We start from the raw sequence: 21116 nt of genomic DNA on the forward strand, positions 1-21116 counted from the left end.
CCCTGGGAGCAGCACCGACATCCACTGACCACGCATGCAACCTGGGGTTTATCCTCGACTCAACGCTCTCCATGACCAAGCAAGTCAACGGCGTCTCATCCTCCTGCTTCTACACCCTGTGCATGCTCTGCAAGATCTACAGGTGGATCCCTACTGACACAAGAAGAACGGTCACCCAGGCCCTCGTCAGCAGCAGGCTGGACTACGGAAACGCCCTCTAAGCGGGAGCACCGGCCAAACTGCTGAAACGACTGCAACGCATACAGAACACCTCGGCCCGCATGATCCTCAACATCCCTCGACACAGCCACATCACACCCCACCTGAGAGACCTGCACTGGCTGCCCATCAACAAGAGGATCACCTTCAAGCTCCTCACCCAAGCAAACAAGGCACTCCACGACACCGGACGAGCATACCTCAACAGACGCCTCACCTTCTCCACCCCAAACCGCCAGCTCTGCTCCACCGACCATGCCCTCGCTACCGTCCCCTGCATCTGAAGAGTGACGTCTGTGGCAGATCATTCTCCTACCTTGCCGTCAAGAACTAGAACACCCTCCCCATCCTCCTACCGCAGACCCAAGACATACTTACCCTCAGGAGGCTACTCAAGACCTGGCTATTCGAGCAGTAGCACCACCCCCTCCCCCTCGTGCCTTGAGACCCACACGGGTGAGTAGTGAGCTCTACAAATTCCTCATTGATTTGATTGATGCCAGCGCCTCTTGGCCTCCTCGGCACTCCGACTGCATTCCAGGTGGTCTACTTGTGGGTCAGTTGCTGGTAGTGTTCTGTCACCTCTTTGACGCTGATTCGGTTTTGCTGCGGACTACTCCCCGTCTTCCTCTCTCTCTTCTCCTCGGCCGTCCCTGTTGTTCCTTGCTGGTGGTCTGTGGGGGTTGTGGGGTTCGCGTTGGCCTCTGCGCTCAGTCAGGGTACATCCACGTTGCTAACTGCTATGGTTTGTTTCTGGTGTGTTGTTTCTGTGGTTTTTATGGGGCATTTTCCCACCAGACGCGTGGGACTTGCAAGCCTGTGGCTGGTTTTCGCTACTTTTTGTCCCACAATTGGCCTCATCGCATGATTTTTTGCGTTTGCGTTTCCCATTTTTGCGGAATAGCGTTGAATTTTGCGTGGCCATTTGATGTGTTATCTGGTGACTATCGCATGCTACCGCCACGTTGTGAATACTTGGTTGGCACGGCATAATTTTCCCCCGATAGGCTGCGATGTTGAGAGTTGCGTTAAGCTACTCTTGCGATAGTTATCACACGTTCTTGCGAATATACCCCTATGAGTGCTCATTTTTAGGCCTCTGTAGTTCTTACAGTGAGACAATTAATCATCTGAGAACCGAAACAGCCAGAGCAACACCCAGAAAGATCTCAGGACACCTAAAAAGTACACCAGCAACTCCTTCCTGTGTAGGAGTGTGCAGGCATTCATTTTGTGTGGACAAAGCACCTTGAACTACGACAAGCAGAATCGACTGTCATCCTCTGATATCCTTTAGTCATCATAAGAGGACACCTGCCAGACTCTTCCATCATGGACCCAGTCCGGGAAAGGAAGGGCACGTTTTCAGATCCTGAACTAGAGGTCCTTGCCAAACCACTGTGACTTCCTAAGGTGCCATCTCATGTTGAAGATATAATCAAAGACAAACAAAAATGTGCCCCACATTATATTGAGAACATTTAAAACAGATTCCAAACTTTCTAGGTACTTAAGCGGGGTGGCAAGCACAATTATTAATGCATGTCAACTGGTGATAGTTCTCCACCTTGAGGTCTAGTTCAAACCTTGAGAAGAAAACATTTGGACCAATTTTATTATGCTTGAAGTGGAAGACATGGAAAAAGTTCTTGAGGTTGGAGGAATTCAAGTTAAGAGACATAAGAGTTGTAATAGAAGTACATTTGGTAGTTAAAAAGTTTACTTTGCTGAGAACTATCATTGCAAACAGTGACCATTTGCTATGCATATTCACATTGATCCATATATGTCTTAGGGGGCAAGCAACTCTCTAATAGTACTGCTGACATGTATTGAAATTGGACTACAACAATCATATTGTATTGCAATCTTGATGATGAAGGGTTTATTTATTTCTTCTATACGTCGAGGGTGATGTGTTACATGATGTGTTACAACTAATGTTGCTTCTCCACAGGATCTTGACATTGCAGGTTGATCGAGAGCACCTATCACAACAGTTCTGTTTGAACAAGTTCTCAGCACACAGCATTTACGAATTAATAATATATTTCATTTTAAGGTTGCAGTACACTTGTTCCTGTATATGTGAGGCCACCAGGAGTGAAGTCAATCCCTACACTTTCAGGAATTTTTACCACCTGCTTTTGACTGGAGGTATCTTAAGGTGGTATTTTCCACTGGTTTTCAATGACATCTCATATCTATTATTGAGTGTTATTTACCACATATGTTATTCTTTGCATATGGTAGATAGCACATTGGGTAAATAGCATGTACTTTATATCACACATGAGGACGATAGATATGCTGTGCTTCACATATGTGCTAAATATCACATGCAAATTCTATAACTCATGATCAGATGATTTGGTAAATTCATGTGCTAAGTACCCTGGCATACGGTTTTTACCACTATGCCTAATTCATAATTAGGGCTCTGGTGTTGAGGGGAGCTGGGGCGGCCATTACAAGGGGTATGCGCTGGGACGCTTCTAGGATTTTTGGGTCCTCAGGCAGAAAGAGAATGTAACAAGGCCCCTATAATGTACCTACTATGTGGCATCACAGGAAATGACATCACAGCCAGTACCATCAATTGACTATTAGTCCGTTGACATAATTGAAGCGTTCCTGATGCGTATATTTGTAAAACAATATAAATATCACTAAAAATGCTAATAAAATTAATTTAGATATTTTAAAGTTCTATTATTTCTATTAATCACACGGGTTGGAAAGGTTTGCCCTAGGTATCTCCAAAATGTACATGAAAGTTTAACAAAATATTTGCAGATTAGTATTTATGTATGCATGTATGTGTGTGTGTATGCAGGTAAGTATGTATATATGTTTGTATGCATGCATGTATGTATGTATGCGTGCATGTTGTATGTATGTGTATATGTGGTCTTTATACAGCACGAACATAAATAGAAAACAGTGACGAGCTCTACAGGATCAAAGCCAAAGACAGTCAAATTCTGATTTGTGGATTATTACTGAATCATGATATAGTGCTCTTTAAAAAGGTGAATATTCAACTGTTTCATAAATTGGGGTTGCTGGGTGGATATAGGAATATCATTCCAGATCCTTGGTAAATATGTGGGGAAAACCAGTTGCTTGTTTTTTTGTTTTTTATTCACTTTTTCGTTTTCCGTCTGAAAGGTGTCCTGGCTGTGAATTTGCAGAGAGCATCTGGAAATGGTGAGTTTGTAATCCAAGTAGGTATGAATGCCACACATGATTGTTATGTAGATGATGCAGCTGGTTTTAAAAGGTGATATGGGTTGACAAGAGAAGACTGTGGAGGATCATCAGGTTGTGGTAATGGGGGTCATGTGTCTAAAGGCGCTATTTGAGTGCGATACAGCATGTAGGATACCTTGAAAGGGGTCCATTGAGGATTCAAATTTAAGATGGTTTTTGTAGATACCCAGTAAAAGATAAAGTGTCTGGCACAGAAGAGTTTTAAGAAAAGAAAGATATGAAAGCATACAAACCATTAGAAAATTGTTTGACTTCTATGAAGCAAATTAATCAAATAACTGCAAAATACAAAGATATTAAGGCTAAAGGGTTTAATGTGTGTGCCCTAAGCCATCACTACAATCCCTATTGATGCCCTCTGCAGCCAGTAAAAGGTCTGATACTAATTATCAGCATGCACCTAGATAGTTCTCAAGTAAATTTTCTTCTGTAAATTAGCATGTTGCAGATTCAGTTGATTGTTTTGAGATATAGCTCCTTTCAACTGTATGCAATGATGTTTTTCCATTTTTGCAGCACAATTGGAAAGTACAGGTCCAAATGGAATTAAATGATGCTGCAAACCTGGCTCACTAACCTACCGATTTCCAAGAGCCTCAGTAATGGGCTATGGCTGCACAGCCCAGGGGAGGGAGACCAGGCCTCTAATTCTGCTCCCTAGTCATTATTCTAGCAGCAGGTCCAGAATAGCCATGTCCAGATCATAAAAAAACAAGCATTGGCATAGCCAATAGGTCCCGCCTTTGGGATCTTATAAGTGTTCAACGATGCAACAGTTGATGTTGTTGCACCAAGGATATTGTGCTGCATAATTAAATACTTATAAGATCCCAAAAGCAAGACCTATTAGCTATGCCAATGCTTGTTGTTTAATGGTGTAAATCCATTCAGTAGTTTTTTAAATGTTAAAGGAAAAAGAACTTTATTATATCTGGGCGGAACCTAACCACACATCTCATCATGAGATCTGATTGGCTGTCACCACAGAAGACACAAGCTACTAGCACATCCACCCAATGTTATAAAAACAAGCAAACACCACACGCCAAAAATGCCGAGCGTTCTGTGTGCTTTCGTTTTCATGGTTTTACCATTCTAATCAACGCCGAAAAATACACATCTTTGTATTCCGTTGAAGGGAATAATTTGAACGTCTACTGCAGGCTGCACGGAGCTGTGAATTTATTTTACAGGTTTATAATCAAATTCGACACTGAGTAACAAACTAAAGGCACAGCTCAGACCACGGTGAGGGATGCCCCTCTAGCTTGTGAATTTTAAAAAAGCAGCATTATGAGAGAGACTGCGTCCTGTGCGCACATGACCGGCCTGCAGAGAAAGGGCTGGCTCGAGAAAAACGCGCTGCTCCCTCGGTCGAAAAGCACCCAGTCTGCCGGAATCCCCCTGTCCACCCCGTGACCCTCTGAGCTCCGTGCCTGCCTGGATCGGAATAAACAAAGCTATAAAACTTGTAGCAAACCCGCTTCACGGCTGTTGTGAAGACTTTTCTTATCTGCTTGTTAAATAAACAAGCAGATAAGAAAAGTCTTCATGACAGCCACAAAGCAGGCGAGCCAGTCCAGGTGGGCCGGCACAAAAAGCCAAAGGGAGGCAACATAGATAGCTCATTTCCAATTGCTGGCCACCATTTAGCATGAGGAGCGGGGCTTAAAGACCTTTTCTAAAAGTACTCATCTGCAATAAATCTCGCCGAGCGTGATGCGCATATGCCCAGCGAGACCTAAAAAGGAGAAGGAAGCAGTCGCAGGATTTTCTGAGCCCTGCTTGCATGTCTAGTGTTTGGAAATAGATGAAAACCTTCATTCTAGAGAAAAATGAAGCACATTTAAAAAACATATATTAAGTCCCTATGTTCTCCACATGCCTAAATGTAGCCAACAATCAGAATAACTAAATAAAAAAGTAAAAATGTCAACCCTCGGTGCATTGGGCAAAGTGTGTTTGGTCTTGTTTAAATTTCTGCCTTTGCGTTGAAACGATTTGCCTTTGTGGTTCTGGAGCATATCAGATGCATGGCCGTGTGAAGCACATTTTGCACAAGTAGGTGTGATGTTATTGAAGTCTGAAAAATAATAGGCACACATTTCAGTTTTTTGTGGGGCGTTTGTTGGCCAGGACTGGAACATGAGATTATTATAGATATAAAAACATAAAGATAGATGAGGGCTGTACTTCTGAAAAAAAAAAAAATAATGATAATAATCACAGTCATAAAAGAATATAGCCTTTGATAGTGGCCAATTGGATATCCCAACTTGAATGCAGTCGACTGAGTTTGGCAAGTGTATTTACCATTTTGCATCAAACAAATTATTTTCTGCCGTTTGCCTGCATATTCAGCTCCATGTTACTATAGTATGCAAGGTTTTCCACAGCGTCTTCCGAAGCCTAGCTGATGACACACATCATTGTGCCGCTCTTTTGGCCTCTAGTTTCCAGTATTAGAACATTAAAATCACACCAGTTGTCCACTTTAGGCATTGTATACAGATTTTTCCGATTTCTGTTTTTTCATTCTCTCCTTCCAGGGAGCCTGCATAGAATTTAAAACTGGAGCTGTGTTAGAAATGTTTTAATTGACGCCCACGCCTTTTTCGATCTGACGTGCCTCTTCGCCTGCATCCAACCATGCCTTTTTCGGTGTCTTGTCCTTGCAGACAGCTAAAGCGCCTTCCCCAGGGATTCCATGGTGTGGCCTGAGCTGCCGACTTTATAGCCGATGCGAACCAGGTTGAGTCTCTGCTTCAATATCCTGTGATTCTGGGCAAATCACTTAATCTCCCTGTGCCTACAATTCAGCGCCTTGAGACCCTCACGGATGATTTGCCGTGCTTTACAAATCCTGGATTGATTGTACTACTGTACATGCTCCAGGATGCCTTTGTGATGAGCGCGCAATGTGTCCCATGTGTCTTTACTTTATAGAACATGGAGTTGATTACCATACAATAGCCTTGGTTAAGCCAGTATAACATTCAATCTGTGTACGCTTTTAGTTGCAGATTGTCTTGTTCAGTGTATGCTGAACTGATTGTGGTTCTTGCCCTTAGATGCCTCAGTTGCTATATTTTTTGGGGCATATTTATAATAACTGACGCATCCCTGCATATCAGCAGGGATGCACCAGTTATTTTGCGCCCCAGCTCCGCCACCATGGATGCGCCGTATTTATAATGCAGCGCATCATGGGGCAAAAACGGCACAGATGCGTCACGCATCTGTGCTGTAAAAGTGGCGCATTGCTGGAGTTGCGTCGCAAGCGCGACGCAGCTCCAGCAATGCTCTGGGGGGCCCTATCTTCACAATGCTGCGTCAATCCTTATGCCTGCTTCAAGCAGGCGCAGGGTTTTGACGCAGCATGGGCTCAAAAGTGACTGAGTGAAATCTTGTAGATTTCACTCAGCCACTTTTAGGAGGCGTCCCTGCGACGGAACGCCCCCCCCCCCTGCACAGGTACGCCTACTGCTGGCGCAGGGCTTTACAACGTGACGCATCTCCCAGATGCGTCACTTTGTAAATACCCCGCACCATGGCGCAGGATTTGCGCCGCTGTTGCGTCACAAAAGTGACGCAACGGCGGCGTAAATGAGGCGCAAGTCAAACATAAATCTGCTCCTTTATTTTCCTTGATCAATTTTACTATAGTGACCCGTTTTTTTGATCCGAGCTATTTTACCAGCTACAAATATATGAACACAGGGCGTTGTAATCTGAAGAAATGAGGTCATGAGCAGTTGTTACTCTGGTAGATCACTGAGGTGATGTGGTTAGATTTGCGAATATTTTTATTGCAATAGTTTAATGGCCATTTTACTTTAAGCATATCAAAACATGTAGTATAATAGAAGTAGTACAAAACGTAAACGTTAACATAGTCGCAAACATATGCCATCCCTTCAGCATTTTGTAGTTAATTAGCTACTTCTACTCGCTACATATTCTTGTTAGCAACTGAGATGATGCGAGGAACTGATTGAACAGCTTTCAAATGTGCCCAGTTTGAGAAATCTTGTCCTGATTGATTAACACAAGATTCTTGTGGAAGTAGCATATCAAGCCAGACATTCATTTACTCAGATGTTTTGACATTGCCAAGGCTGGTTGTGGAGTCGTTCTTCATTTTTGGAACACTAGCAGCCCCCCCTGGAAGAAGTTTGCTATGTGGCAGTTTTGCAAATGTTTCACAGGATTTACGAGTTGAAATTGGTTCATTATCCGCTTAGTTGACGGATTCGTGCAAATGAATACAGAAGGTGGTATAATTATTTCACAGCTCATTAATGCTGCCTGATGGGATCCTCCAGGACCAGTCTGGACAGGGCATTCTGTTTTGCTGTTGTCACCCTAAATGAACAAACAAGTAACTTCGAGGGCATTCACAACATGGATCCAATGTCAACTTCCAGGTGAATCCCCTACACAGGAGCTGCCTTGTGGGGGGAACGTCTTTTCAGAATATCTGCCTCCTTTTCATCTATGGATGTTTTACGATATGATAACCAAATTGTGTCACCATATGTAATTATGGGGACCAGTTTCGCGGGACATGCTTTTATTAATAGTCTAGATGAGTAGCCTCAGTATTAACGCCCTCCCCTTAATATGCTACTCTGTTCCTTGGTGAAGAACGGCTCCCAACGTAATTTATTGTTAATCATATCTGTTTGTCATACTACTCAACTGTTGAGCTTTCAAGAACCACTTTTTATTCTTCAAGGGCTTCACAAACAAGGCTCCAAAACACTGAAAGTGAGCCCGAGTGCGACTGGCAAATCATGACCGCGAAAACGGCGGCGATCGGGCCGGTGCAGTGGCCTGGATAGCGACAGAGCTGGGCAGGTACGCAGTAGGCCCCGGCGGGGAGGAGGGAGGGACGTGGCGGGAGCGGAAAGGTGAGGCAATCCCTGCGGGCGCATATGGAAGATCTGGAGCCTGTCCGGGAGAAAACAGCAGCTCAGACGATGAGCCAATAAGGAGTGTAACCAATAAGGAGTGTACTACCGCGGACTCATGGTGAGAGCAATACGTGCGGCTGAGCTGGGGAGAGTTTAGACGCACGGCTGGGGGTGGCGGTATTGGAGGAATGAGCCTAACAAAGAGGTGGAAGGAAAGAGTATGGCAACAATTTTAAAAACAAGCATTGGCCGCGCGCGCGGCGGGAGAAGCGGGAGTTGTGTGCGCGCACGGCCAATGCTTTCGAAAACACGAAAGTCATTGCGATCACAATCGCTGTGAAAGCGAAAGTCATCGCGATGACGCGCTAAAGGTGTTCCTGAGTGCTGCTGGCTGGCCTAGCGCATGGCGGCTGCGCGCGTGCACGCTCACGTGCACGCAAGCGCTAGGCCAGCCAGCAGCACTTAAAAAACGCACATACAAAATGTCTCTCCGAGCCAGCGCATGCGCTGGGCTCAGCAAGACCTAAAAAGGATAAAGCAACAAAAGCTGAAATTTGTATGTTTTCCACTCGAGAACCAAGGCTGATTTGCATGTTTATCCTCGCCCGTAGTCGCAATAGCCTGGAATGCTTCCTACAATAGTTACAAAGGCTGAATTAATTTAAAGCATTCTGACCATCATCTTTTTCTTCTGCTCAGTAAAATGTCAGCAGTGCAAAGGGGATGCCAAGATTTGGTTTCTGTAAATCATTGGGATATTAGATGCAATCTGTACCTCACTAGCAAGGCTGAGAATAGTCTGGGGCTGTTTTTTTTCTTGAGCAGAAACACAGAGAATACATAGAATTACTGCAAACAGTTTAATAAATAGGTATCCCTATATACATATAACATTAGACAGAACAAACATATATAAAGTGCAATATACAATATTTAACAAATATCCATTATTCCAATAGAATTAACGTTGGCTTCTATCGGTTGATATTGGCAAAAAGAAATGTGTTTTTTTTTAAAGTGCAGTAAGTGCTGTGATTTCCCCCCCCCTTTTTTCTTCCCCTTGATCATTGGAATACAATTAGCTTTAGTTTCTTATGAGCAACATGTTTTTTTCCCATAAAGTACAATGTGCTGATTTACCGTCCAAGTATCATGCTAGGAATTCATCTTCCATGCAGACTCGCCAAAAATGCAGCCAATGCAATTTATTACAGCACTTTCCAACATAAGAATTACTAATGTCCGGTGCTAAAGTGCAACTTTTTGTTCGGCCCTACTTTTCGACGAAAGTCTCTAGCCTTTCCATATTATTCCATACCGCATCAAATCTTTTATTAGCACCTACTCTTTTAGCGTATGCTTCTTCAAAATTCCAAAATTTATAAAACCATTCCAAATAGGTAGGTATTTTGAAGGACCTCCAATTCTGGAGTACCACAGAGCGGGCCACAAGGGAGGCAATTGCTACAAATGCCCCCTCCCCTCTCAACATTCCGAGGTTTTGTCTCTGACTAGCAAGACCAAAAAGCGCAATCTTGGAGTCAGGATCCAAACATTTCTGAACTCCCCAGCTTAAAGCCGGGAAGATCCTTTCTCAAAATTGTCCCAGCTTTGGGCAGGTAAAAAAAGTATGCAGCCAATATCCCTCGCCCAACATCTGACAGCGGAAGCATCTATTCTCTAGTTCCGGGCGTATCGTGTGAAGAGCTTTGGGGGTATAATATGCCATCCAACATGACAGGAATGCCAGTCTTTTCAACTTAGCCACTCTTAAGGCCTTGCTGTCTAGCTGTGAAATAGCTTGCCAATCCCGATTTGAGATCCTACATTGTGTCTCCTGGGTTACTTTTTCTAAGAATTTATTGACCATGATTGGCTCCCCCTGCGACCGTATACAGCAATACCAATTGCCCACCCCTCTTGGCTTTGATCTAAATAGGGCAATCACAAGTGGAGTTGGGCCTGAACTAGATAGGAGACTGCACTTATTTAGCAGATGTGAAATCTGAATATGTTCAAAGAAAAGAGGCATACTCTGGTCACCACACCTCGCTTGGACCTCGTGCCAAGTAATGCCTCTACCATCGACTAAAAAGTAATCTAGCTCCTTAAATCCCCAATTACTCCAAAACTTTAAATGACTGCCCTGAATTTGAAGGCCCAAGCTTTTACATTTGGCTAATTTTAGTAAATAGGATCCTGTGGAGCAAGCCTGCTCTAAATAGAAAGTCTGGAGTCTATAGATGTATTCCTGCAAGTTCTTATACCTCACTTATTTGGGGAGTTTAGCTGTTTTCAGATATACCGGAATCTGTGAACCAGCTTCGTACACCAACTTCTCTAAAACTAAATTATCGAAGGATCCCTTACGGTCAAGTGACCAGGCTATTAGATCTAAAAAGGCTGCTTCATAATATGTACAAACTTGAGAAAGTGCAAGCCCACCCGATTCATTTAAAGTTGGAGCCCTGAGAGTTTAACTCTCCGTGCCTTCTTATTCCACAGAAGCCTTCTAAAAATAATTTCCAACTCTTTAAAATAGGTCATATTAATATAAACGACTTCATCTTGATCAATTTTGGGGTAAGCTTCTTTGGGAAAGCAAAAACCGTAACTCAAGAACATTTTGGGCATTACTGAACAGACAACTCAATGGAACAACCAGACAGGGGAGTGCAAACATTGCTGAGGCAGAATGGGTTACATTTCTGACCGACCACTTTAAGGCCAATGAAGGTGCAGACTTTTTAGTAACCAACACCTCCTTTACGTCTAAAGATGGGCCTTTGGAGAACCAGGATAATACCCAAGAGCTGACGCAGCCTCAATGCGAGTTGATTTCTATTACTCAAGCAAGGCTGGTCAAAATATTATCAAAAGCGAGAGCGGATGGAGCACCAGGCCCAAATTGTCTGCCATAGGCCCTGTTTAAAGCAAATGTTCCCTATTGGGCACAACAATTAGCAACCCTCTTTAGATCTGTGCGGAGCTGTTCAACTATACCAGACTCATGGCGAGGGGCAGTAATTCACCCAATATATAAGTCTGGCGCCCATTCGTCCCCAAACAACTATAGGTTGATAGCCTTACTGGACAATGAGGCAAAGTACTTCGCAAGCATTTTACTTGAAGAACTGAGTGCCTGGGCAAACCAAAAAAGCTTGATTCCAAAAAAACAAACGGGCTTTACTGTAAATTCAGGTACTTCGTCTAATTTATTGGCATTATCAGTACTTATCGACAAATCGCTTATTTCATCAAAGCTGGTCTTCTGTAGTTTTGTTGATTTTAAAGCTGCCTTTGACCGGGTCCCCAGGGAGGCACTGTGGGCAAAGTTAATGAAATGGGGAATCCCGGTCAAACTACTGGAGGCCATTGTTCAACTATATTCCAGCACCTGGATTCAAGTCGAGCTTGGCACTGGCACACATCTGTCTCGAAAAATGTTAACAACACGAGGAGTGAAACAGGGGTGTGTGCTAGCCCCATTGCTTTTCAACCTGTTTATTGCCGATCTCTCAGCCGACCTGGACGAGACAAATAGTCATTCCCCCAAGATCGGCGGGGTGCAGTTAAGTAACCTTCTGTATGCTGATGATCTTGTCCTTTTTAGCCTTACCTGAGTAGGGCTGCAACGATTGTTAAACAAACTACATAGTTATACCGTTAAGAATAACCTAGAGGTTAATTTAAAGAAAACCCAAGTGGTTATATTCGGCAGAAAACGTTATGGAGGTGGTGGCTGGTCATACAACAATTCCAGTCTTGTCGTAGGAAAATCCTATAAATACTTGGGGGTTAACTTTGACTCTAGGGGCACCTTCATCAAGCATCGTAGTGACATTTCATTGAAAGCCACAGCCCTCCGATTGAACTTTTCAAAACTCTCAAAAAAACTGATGGGTCTGAGTTTGGCCCCAATGATGGAAGTTATGAAAGCTAAAGTCGGCCCCACATTGTCATATGGTTTTGAAATCTTCAGGTTTAAAATCACCACAACACTAAATCAACACGTGACTAAGATCTATAAAAGTGTTTTTCACATGCCGAAATCTGCCTCCGCTGCACAGATTAGATTAGAACTGGGCCTCCAGAATTATGAAATTTCCAGCGCAGGTGCCTATTTAAATCTGTGTCATAAGCTAAGGCAGGCTGAAGCCGGTTCCCTTGAGTATTTGCTGTGGTTTGATATTGGCACTAATAATCCAAGTGGGTCCTATAGTACATTTTTTAATGAATGTCTTCAGCAATTTTCAGCAGGTGACCTCTGGAACCTAAACCTTTAAAACCAGCATTAAGAAGCGTACTCACATTCTGTCCCACACCATCGACAAAGCTTCTTTTGCCAAACGCAAGCATGCATGGGCAGTCATTAACTCTTATCAGTTGGCATCACCATCATCATACCTGCCCTGCACATATTCTTTGTATTTAAAATTGTGATTTATGGCACTCAGACTGGGGGAATGGCACTTGCTGAAACATTTACCTATCTGGCGTTGCTCGTCAAATAATCAACAGTGCAGGGGTTGTGGGGCCTCGGTGGAATCTATGGAGCATGTTGCATGCCACTGTCCCGCTCTCCTGACTCAGCGTAGACTAAAATTGAGGCCAGAATGGAACAGACCGGGAGCTCGGACCTGCAGGCAGGCAATTATTGCGGCCTTGAATCCAGAGAATACAGTTTTAAACATAAGTTTTACTATTTTTATTTATCATGTAGATCGTAAATTTAACCAGCAAATTGCAGGCCCGGTAACAATTCTAAAGAGAGTCACAGGTGTCTAAAACAAAACTGCAGACCTACAAGACTTCATTCTGGTCTCTCCTGTGCTCTCAACACCTGCAATATCAGGGTATGTGACTCCGATGATTTTTATCGACACTGCTATTTGATGACTGTTTTAATTAAATGTTTACATTCTCTGGGTTTCCTTATAATTCCAGGCTGCCATCTTAGACTCTGACAGTAACACTAATTTCTTTGCCACATCATTAACATTCTGCCGCTACATATTTTTAAAATTTGAACTTTCATATAATTCTTGCCCATTTTAATTATCTTTTCTTGTATATGTGTGGTGTGTATGTTCCGCTTTTATGATTATATTTTTTTAATCAAATAAAGTATTTTCAAGGTCATATTAATATTTAAAGGGACATTTCTGATCAAAAAAACAAGTAAAGGTAAAATTGACATTTTTATAAGAGTCATTCGGCCTATCAATGTGAGTGGTAGTAACGGCCATTCTTCTAGTAGTTTTATGATTTTCTTCCGCATGACTTCATAGTTTAATTGATAGATTTCAGTATAATGACTAGTAACATAAATCCCTAAATATCAGATTGGATTGGGACTAAGGGATTGTTGTTTAAAATTGTCGGAAAGAAATCATTTGAAGTATTAATTGTGAAAATCTCAGTCTTGTTGCGATTAGTTTTGTAAGCTCCAATTAGTTCAAAGTGTGCAAATTCGGCTAATATTAGATCTATATTCTGCCTTTTCAGGCTAAGATAAAGAATAATGTCATCTGCAAACAACTTCAATTTGGCCAATCCTGGTATTGGTGCTTTTATCTCCATGTTGTTACGAATTCTAGTGGCTAAGGGTTTGATAAAAAAGGTAAAAGGCACGGGGGAAAGAGGGCACCCTTGTCTGGTCCCCTGCTTGACATTAACTATCCCAGCCAGCTTGGAATTAATAAACACTTGTACCTGTGCCCCTTGGTAAATATTACAAAGCATTTTTATAACCTGGGAGGGAATCCAATACCTACCCATACCATAAAAAGAGCATCCAAATTCACCAAGTCAAACGCTTTTTCTGCTTCGACCATCATAATAAGAGATGGAGTTTGATTGCTATTAAAAAAAGTCAATTGCCTGTACTAAAAACCCTGTATTTGTGGACATCAACCTCCCTGCAGCGAACCCTGTCTGGACTTTATGGATCACTTTTTGTGTCAGAGGAGTAAAACGCTGCGCCCAGATTTTCATTAAAATTTTATAAGCCGAATTGAGTAAACTAATTGGTCTATCTGAATGAACATCTCTGGGGTTTTTCCCCTTCTTTACAAAACTGACAATGATGGATTCCTTAAAGTGTCGGAACCATAGGCGAGGGCTAGCTGAATTTCAGCTGCTGAAATGTCATTTTGAATCTCCTCTGCCTGGCTATTCAACATCTGTGGGAGATTGATGTCCTCAAAGTATTGTCGAATTGCCTCTTGCCCCACCACATATTTAGTCGCATATGGCTGCTCACACTGCTGCAAAAAATCTTGCACGATCTTTTCCTTATCAGTCACCGGGGCTCTTGTTTCAGGTTCTAGTACTGCAGTAAATTAGGGCTGCTTCCTGTTTGACCTTAGTTGACCAGGCCAGCAGTTTGCCTACCATTTGGCTCTCTTCGTAGACTCTCTGCTAAAAATGTCCGGGAACTATTGCTCTCTTCTAAAAGAAAAAACTCTCTTAACTCCTGTTTAGCTTTTTAAATCTGCCCCCCACCTAGCTCATTTCCCCTTAAAGAGGCATTCTTTTGGAGCAAGACCGTATCAAATGCTAACTGGAGTTCATCTATGTGAGTCCTCCTAATTTTAGACTGTGCAGCCATAAAGGCCACCAGCAGACCATGGACTGCGGCCTTGAAAGCCCCCATACTGAAAATAGTTCATCTGTACCCTTATCCACCTTAAAAAACTATGATATTAATTTTCTTATATCGGTTACCCATTGTTGGTTTGAGAGAAGAAGTTGATCTATCTGCCATTTGGACCTCACCCTCCTTCCCTCCCCTATTTCTATTTCTATTTTGACCAAGGTTTGGTATGAAAATGAATTAGCCTCCATTTTCGAGCCAGAATATTTCAACAAACGGCATATTTTTAAAAAACCAATGCGGGAAGCTGAATGAAATTGTTTGGAATAGCAAGCATACTCCAGTTCTTTCCGATGGGCTCTACGCCAAAGGTCATTTAACTGATGGTCTTGTGTAATGATATCAAATACTTTTTTAATCTTCGGCTTCAACTGGTTGTTTTTGCTTTCAGAGGGGACATGTCTAGACTGTTCCCATGTAAGACTGATTTTGCATAAGGTTAGTCCCTGACCAAAGTAACACAATGAATAAAAAACATTGGAACTTTGCCCAAGTAAAAAACAGTGTCTAGATTAATTCAAGCATTGCTCCCATCACCTTTTTTCTAAGAAGAACAAAAGAGCACAGTTCTCAACAGATGTAATATGTAGAACATAAAAATCTAAGTTCCCTGACAAATTAAAATCTCTCTAATTGAAATAGCCCAGGTTATAAAGACAACGGGAAAGAGGCAATTATAGAAATAAAATAATACAATATCTCAACAGAGCTTCCACCTATAAATTTAAAATGAGGTGAGCCAAGAAAAGCCACTTCTCAGGTTATAACCTTTTAATGACAACTCACAACAACCAAACTTCGATTAATTTCAACTCTTTCACACCAGTTGATGAGGGTGATCTTGACGCTTCTTTAAAAGGTGTCATCGGATCAGCTTATGCCCAGTTAAGTTCATGAAACTCGTCTTCCCTTCTCTCAACGTTGAACTGCTGGGCTTGTTTGACTTTTCTTTAGAACAAGGTATTTTCCCAATCGGAAGGAAAAATGCCACTGTGAACAATGTTTTTTTTTACAAAGACCCCTTGACCCACAAGTTGTCAAAAACTTGTGGTTTATTTTCCTTCTACCATTCATTGGCAAACATTTTGAATTTTATTTTTAACCTTTTCCAGTAATTTGTAAAAGGCAAAAATCTTTTGGATGCCTTCCATAACAGAACTGGTGATCCTATTGGTTTTGGATGATGTTCAATGGGGTGTTGTGGCACTGGTACTCTTAGAATAGTGAATAACCTTCAACACCATAAATCATTCCATTATGAAAACATCAAAGGAATTGTGGGACTGAGCTGCTGAGTCATCAAAAGGATCACATCAGTTCTATCGGATCAACAGCAGATCACTTAATTACCTTCTTTTCTTTCCACACCCAAGCAGGTCAACTCTGATTATCCACCAAGGTCAGTCCTGTTCTACTGCTTTTAATCCACTCTCCTATTTTAGTAAGGGGCTAGTTTCTATATGTATATATGGAAGTCACTCAAGTCATAATTAGCCTGTCTAATCCAAGTACAAATATGTACTGTGCACAAGATGGAAAGACTTTGACCAATTACTTTACTTTAGCACACTAGAGTGTCTTCTAATGTCCTGCAGATAAATCCCACCAAACATTAGGTGCTGCTAAAGACCAAAGCATCTTCAACCTGGATCATAGCCTGCTGAGCTAAATTTATGCAACCTCCTCCCCACACACGCAATCTGGGTGTCCATCTGAGCACCATTTTATCTCTCAAAGCAAAAGTGACAAACGTCTCCAGTATATGCTGTACACAACTCAAGACTTTCAAGAAATATGTGTTTTCCTTACAGCCACAGCAACTGGCACATAACTGTAGTCAGTGTTTTGATTCAAAATAGATTGTAATACACTTAGGTCTCTTGTGTAATCCTTCCTGAAAAACTCCTATATCTACTTCATGATATTCAAAATGATGCTGTGTTCCTCATATTCAGCATCTCAAGTCATGACAGGATATAAGAACCCTTGTCTCTCTCCTAGGTGTTATTCACCCAGAACCTACATTACATACTTTCAGAAAAGCTGCAGAAACCTAGGGCCCGATTCACAGAACTAACTTAAGACAAAATCCTAAACTTACTACCAATTTGGTATTCACAGAAGGCACTTACTCATTTTGGTATTCACAGAAGGCACTTACTCATTTCGGTATTCACAGAAGTTAGGAGTCCTAACTTTAGGACTCCTAAATGCATTCTGTGAATACCTGTCAAGACTTTGGCCACTACTACAGCCAAAGCGAGAGGCAACTCATGGACAAAACAAATTAAGCATCCATGTAGGAAACGAAAGTGTGTGACGCCCAAAATCATGTTGAGACAATGCTTAACTATGATAAGAAACTCAGGTGAGGAAAATGGCCGCGCAAATGGGTACAGATCCAAAGCAGGTCAGCGGTCTAGTGTTTCCCCTCACGCGACAATTAGGGAGCTCAAGGTGCGCGTTCCACAGGAGAACTGCGCACTTCAACTGTAGTTTTCTGGAAGAGAGTAGCGTCACTGTGAGGCGCAGAACTTGTTTGGTATTTACCTCAGGAAATAACGTAAACACAATTCTTTGGTTCTATAACGCATGCGCAACGTGGGATTCGACTATCCTGACAAGAATTTATCGAAGGAAGAGAATTTCAAGCAACGCTTCAGCCTACATGTTCCAGTTGCGGTATTTGTTCCAACCTTCCTAGCATTTCTAAGGTAACACCTTTGTAACGCTTATGTTCCCGAGGACAGAGTGGTAAATTTCAACCTAAAAGAACTAAAGTGCTTATTTGACATTATAAAAGCTTTCTTGCCTGAAGCACATGAAACCGAGACTTTAAAAAGACTTGGGGTTTCCAGTTACTGGTGTATTAGAGGGAACCTCAGGGAGTTATAACTTCTTCCAGAATTAATTACGGACAGATAAACTAAAGAGCTACTACTCGTAGCTAAGGTGAATAGTAGAGCGCTAACTAAGAGTACACATTCAGAGTGTTTAGTTCTTTGGGAAAAAAAAAACGATTTACAAGTGCTGTCTTCTTCCTTTACATTCAGATGCAGAAAATTAACCCAATTATAAAACATCACAGAGAGAAGCAATAGCCTGGGGTCGACAGGGTAAATTTAGTGTTGTAGTGTTACATCTAGCATTAAACATGTTTAGGCAGTTTTTACATGTATGTCTTTAAATCCAGGTGCAGTAAGAAGATCCACCCAGACGACCGAGTGAAGTACCACCAACTTACCAGGCAGTCTCTCTTGTTTCTCATCCACTTCCCCTTTCCCCCCTGCTTTAGTCGCTACCTCGAGTTGATCTTGGGTGGCGCCTGAGGTGGCGGGGCGTTGGGACCATCATCGGCTCCTGTGGAGATTTGGTACTTTGACAGATTGAAGTGCCCGCTAATCCACCTGAGTCGATATGGCTGAGGGTTTCGATTTAAAGGCTTTGGCTGGAGTGCTTGAAGGTTTACAAAACCAATTGACTCAATCAGCTGATGAAAATCGAAATCTTAGGGATGAGATTAGGAGGTCTCAACAGGAGACTCATCAAATTAAATTGAAAATGGAAGAGTTCCTTGCTGGAACCACTCCATTGGAGACAACCCGTGGGTCAGCGGCAGAGGTAGCTACACAAGTTATTCATTCAGTTGCCCCAATAGTACCTTTAGCTAATCCTGAAAGATTCAATGGGGATCCTCACAAGGCACAGATATTTCTAACACAGTGTTCCTTACACTTTTTGTGTAGATCAGTAGTGTTTAAGGAAGAGCAGGTTAAGGTTGCATTCGTGCTGTCCTACTTGAGTGGTGATGCTGCCGCCTGGTCAATGCCTTTGATCTCTCGGAATGACCCAGCCCTGTACGACTATGAGCTTTTTAAGAAGGAATTTCTGAGAATTTTTGATCGGAGAACCGCCAACCAAGCCACAGACAATGAACTGCTGGATCTGAAACAAGGGAGTCGTGATTTGGTAGCGTATATCGCACAGTTTAACAAACTGATTGTGGAGACCAACTGGCCAGAGGATAAACGTTCAGCCTTATTCTATCGAGGTCTAAAGGACGACTTAAAAGACGCTCTAGCCCAAATTCCCAAGAGACCTCAAGAAATTTCAGAGTTGATTGACCTAGTCCTTCAAATCGATCATCGATTATATGAAAGACGTTCGGAGAAGAAGAAAGAGTTCCGGTCTTTTGTTCCCCGTTGGGACCGTGTCAAGACAGACAGTAGCAAAACAGATGCAGTTAGTGGAGAAGAACCTATGCAGATAGGATCCATTAGAGGGCCTCTTACCAAAGAAGAGCGAGAGAAAAGACGAACAAAAAATCTATGCATGTATTGTGGAGATTCTGGACATTTTGTCAAAGACTGTCTCAAAAAACCCAAGACCAACTCGGGGTTAAAAGACAGATCCCATCAGTAGAGGGAGTTGCCCTGGTGGGAAACAAGGATCAGTCGACTCCAGAACACCAACAATTGGTTAATACACTACAATCGTCAGCTCCGCATTTGATTGTGTCATTTACAATTAAGTTTGGGCACAAGGAGGTTCCTGGGGTGTCAGTCATGATCGATTCTGGAGCCACAGGGAATTTTTGTGACCTGAGCTACGCAAAAGAAATAGGAGTAAGAGCAATCAGAAAGAAGAATCTAGAAGTGGTCAAGTCAGTAGATGGCTCAAACCTCACGTCAGGGCCCATTACAGATGAAACTGAGACTTTAGAGCTAGTTGGATTACAGAGTCACCGAGAGTACATAAGATTCAATCTCATTGATGCTCCACAGTTCCAACTGATTCTTGGTTTACCCTGGTTGACTGAGCACAACCCCACAATTGACTGGGAAAGAAGAACAGTCAAAATGAACTCTGCGCATTGTATCCAGAATTGTTTCGCAGGAACAAAAACCAGGTCAGAAGGAACTCCAGCTACAGAATTGGCTCAACTCACCAATTGCATATGTACTTTAAGAACACAAGAAATTCCAGTGGAATATCAAGATTTGGCAAGCGTATTCGACAAAAGAAATGCGGAGAGACTTCCGCCACATCGAGAATACGACTGCAAGATCGAGTTAGAACCCGGAGCCACCTTGCCGTGTAGTCGTATCTACGCCTTGACTGAAGCTGAAAATGTCTATCTCAAGGAATACATAGATGAATACTTGAAGATTGGCTTCATTCGACCTTCCCAATCGCCAGTGTCATCGCCGCTATTTTTTCGACCCAAAAAGGACGGAACTCTTCGCACCTGTATTGATTACAGAGCATTGAATCAGGTAACTGTGAAGAACCGATACCCGTTACCTCTTATTTCACCTCTATTGGATCAGGTCAAAAGAGCTAAAGTTTTTACTAAACTTGATTTACGTGGCGCTTATCATTTGGTGAGAGTGGCTGAAGGTGATGAGTGGAAAACAGCCTTCAGGACAAAATATGGCCTTTTCGAGTATCAGGTGATGCCATATGGATTAAGCAATGCTCCTGCGGCATTCCAGCATCTTGTAAATGATGTTCTTCGGGAATATCTGGATCGAGTAGCCGTGGTTTATATCGATGACATTCTAATTTTTTCGAACAGCCTGGAAGACCATGTGAAACATGTGAGAGCAATCTTACAAACATTATTAGAAAACCATCTATTCGTCAAATTGGAAAAGTGCTCTTTTCATGTGGAGCGTGTGGAGTTCCTCGGTTTCATAATTTCCGCTGAAGGAGTTGCTATGGATCCCGCAAAAGTGCAAGTCATTCAAGACTGGTCTTCACCGAAAAATGTGAAGGAAATACAAAGTTTTCTTGGCTTTGCCAATTTTTATCGAAGATTTATTCCAGATTTTTCGGCCAAGGTGTCCCCTATTACTCAACTCCTGAAGAAAGGGAAAAAATTTGAGTGGTCCAACGAAGCTGAAGAAGCATTTCAATTCCTTAAGAAAACCTTCATTACAGCCCCAATCTTGATGCACCCAGACCCGGAGCAGGCCTTCTTTGTGGAAACCGATGCGTCAGACTTCGCTACAGGAGGGATTCTGTCACAAAGGGACAAACTGACGGGG

Source organism: Triturus cristatus, chromosome 11 (assembly GCF_964204655.1).
Source record: "Triturus cristatus chromosome 11, aTriCri1.1, whole genome shotgun sequence".
NCBI lineage: Eukaryota > Metazoa > Chordata > Amphibia > Caudata > Salamandridae > Triturus > Triturus cristatus.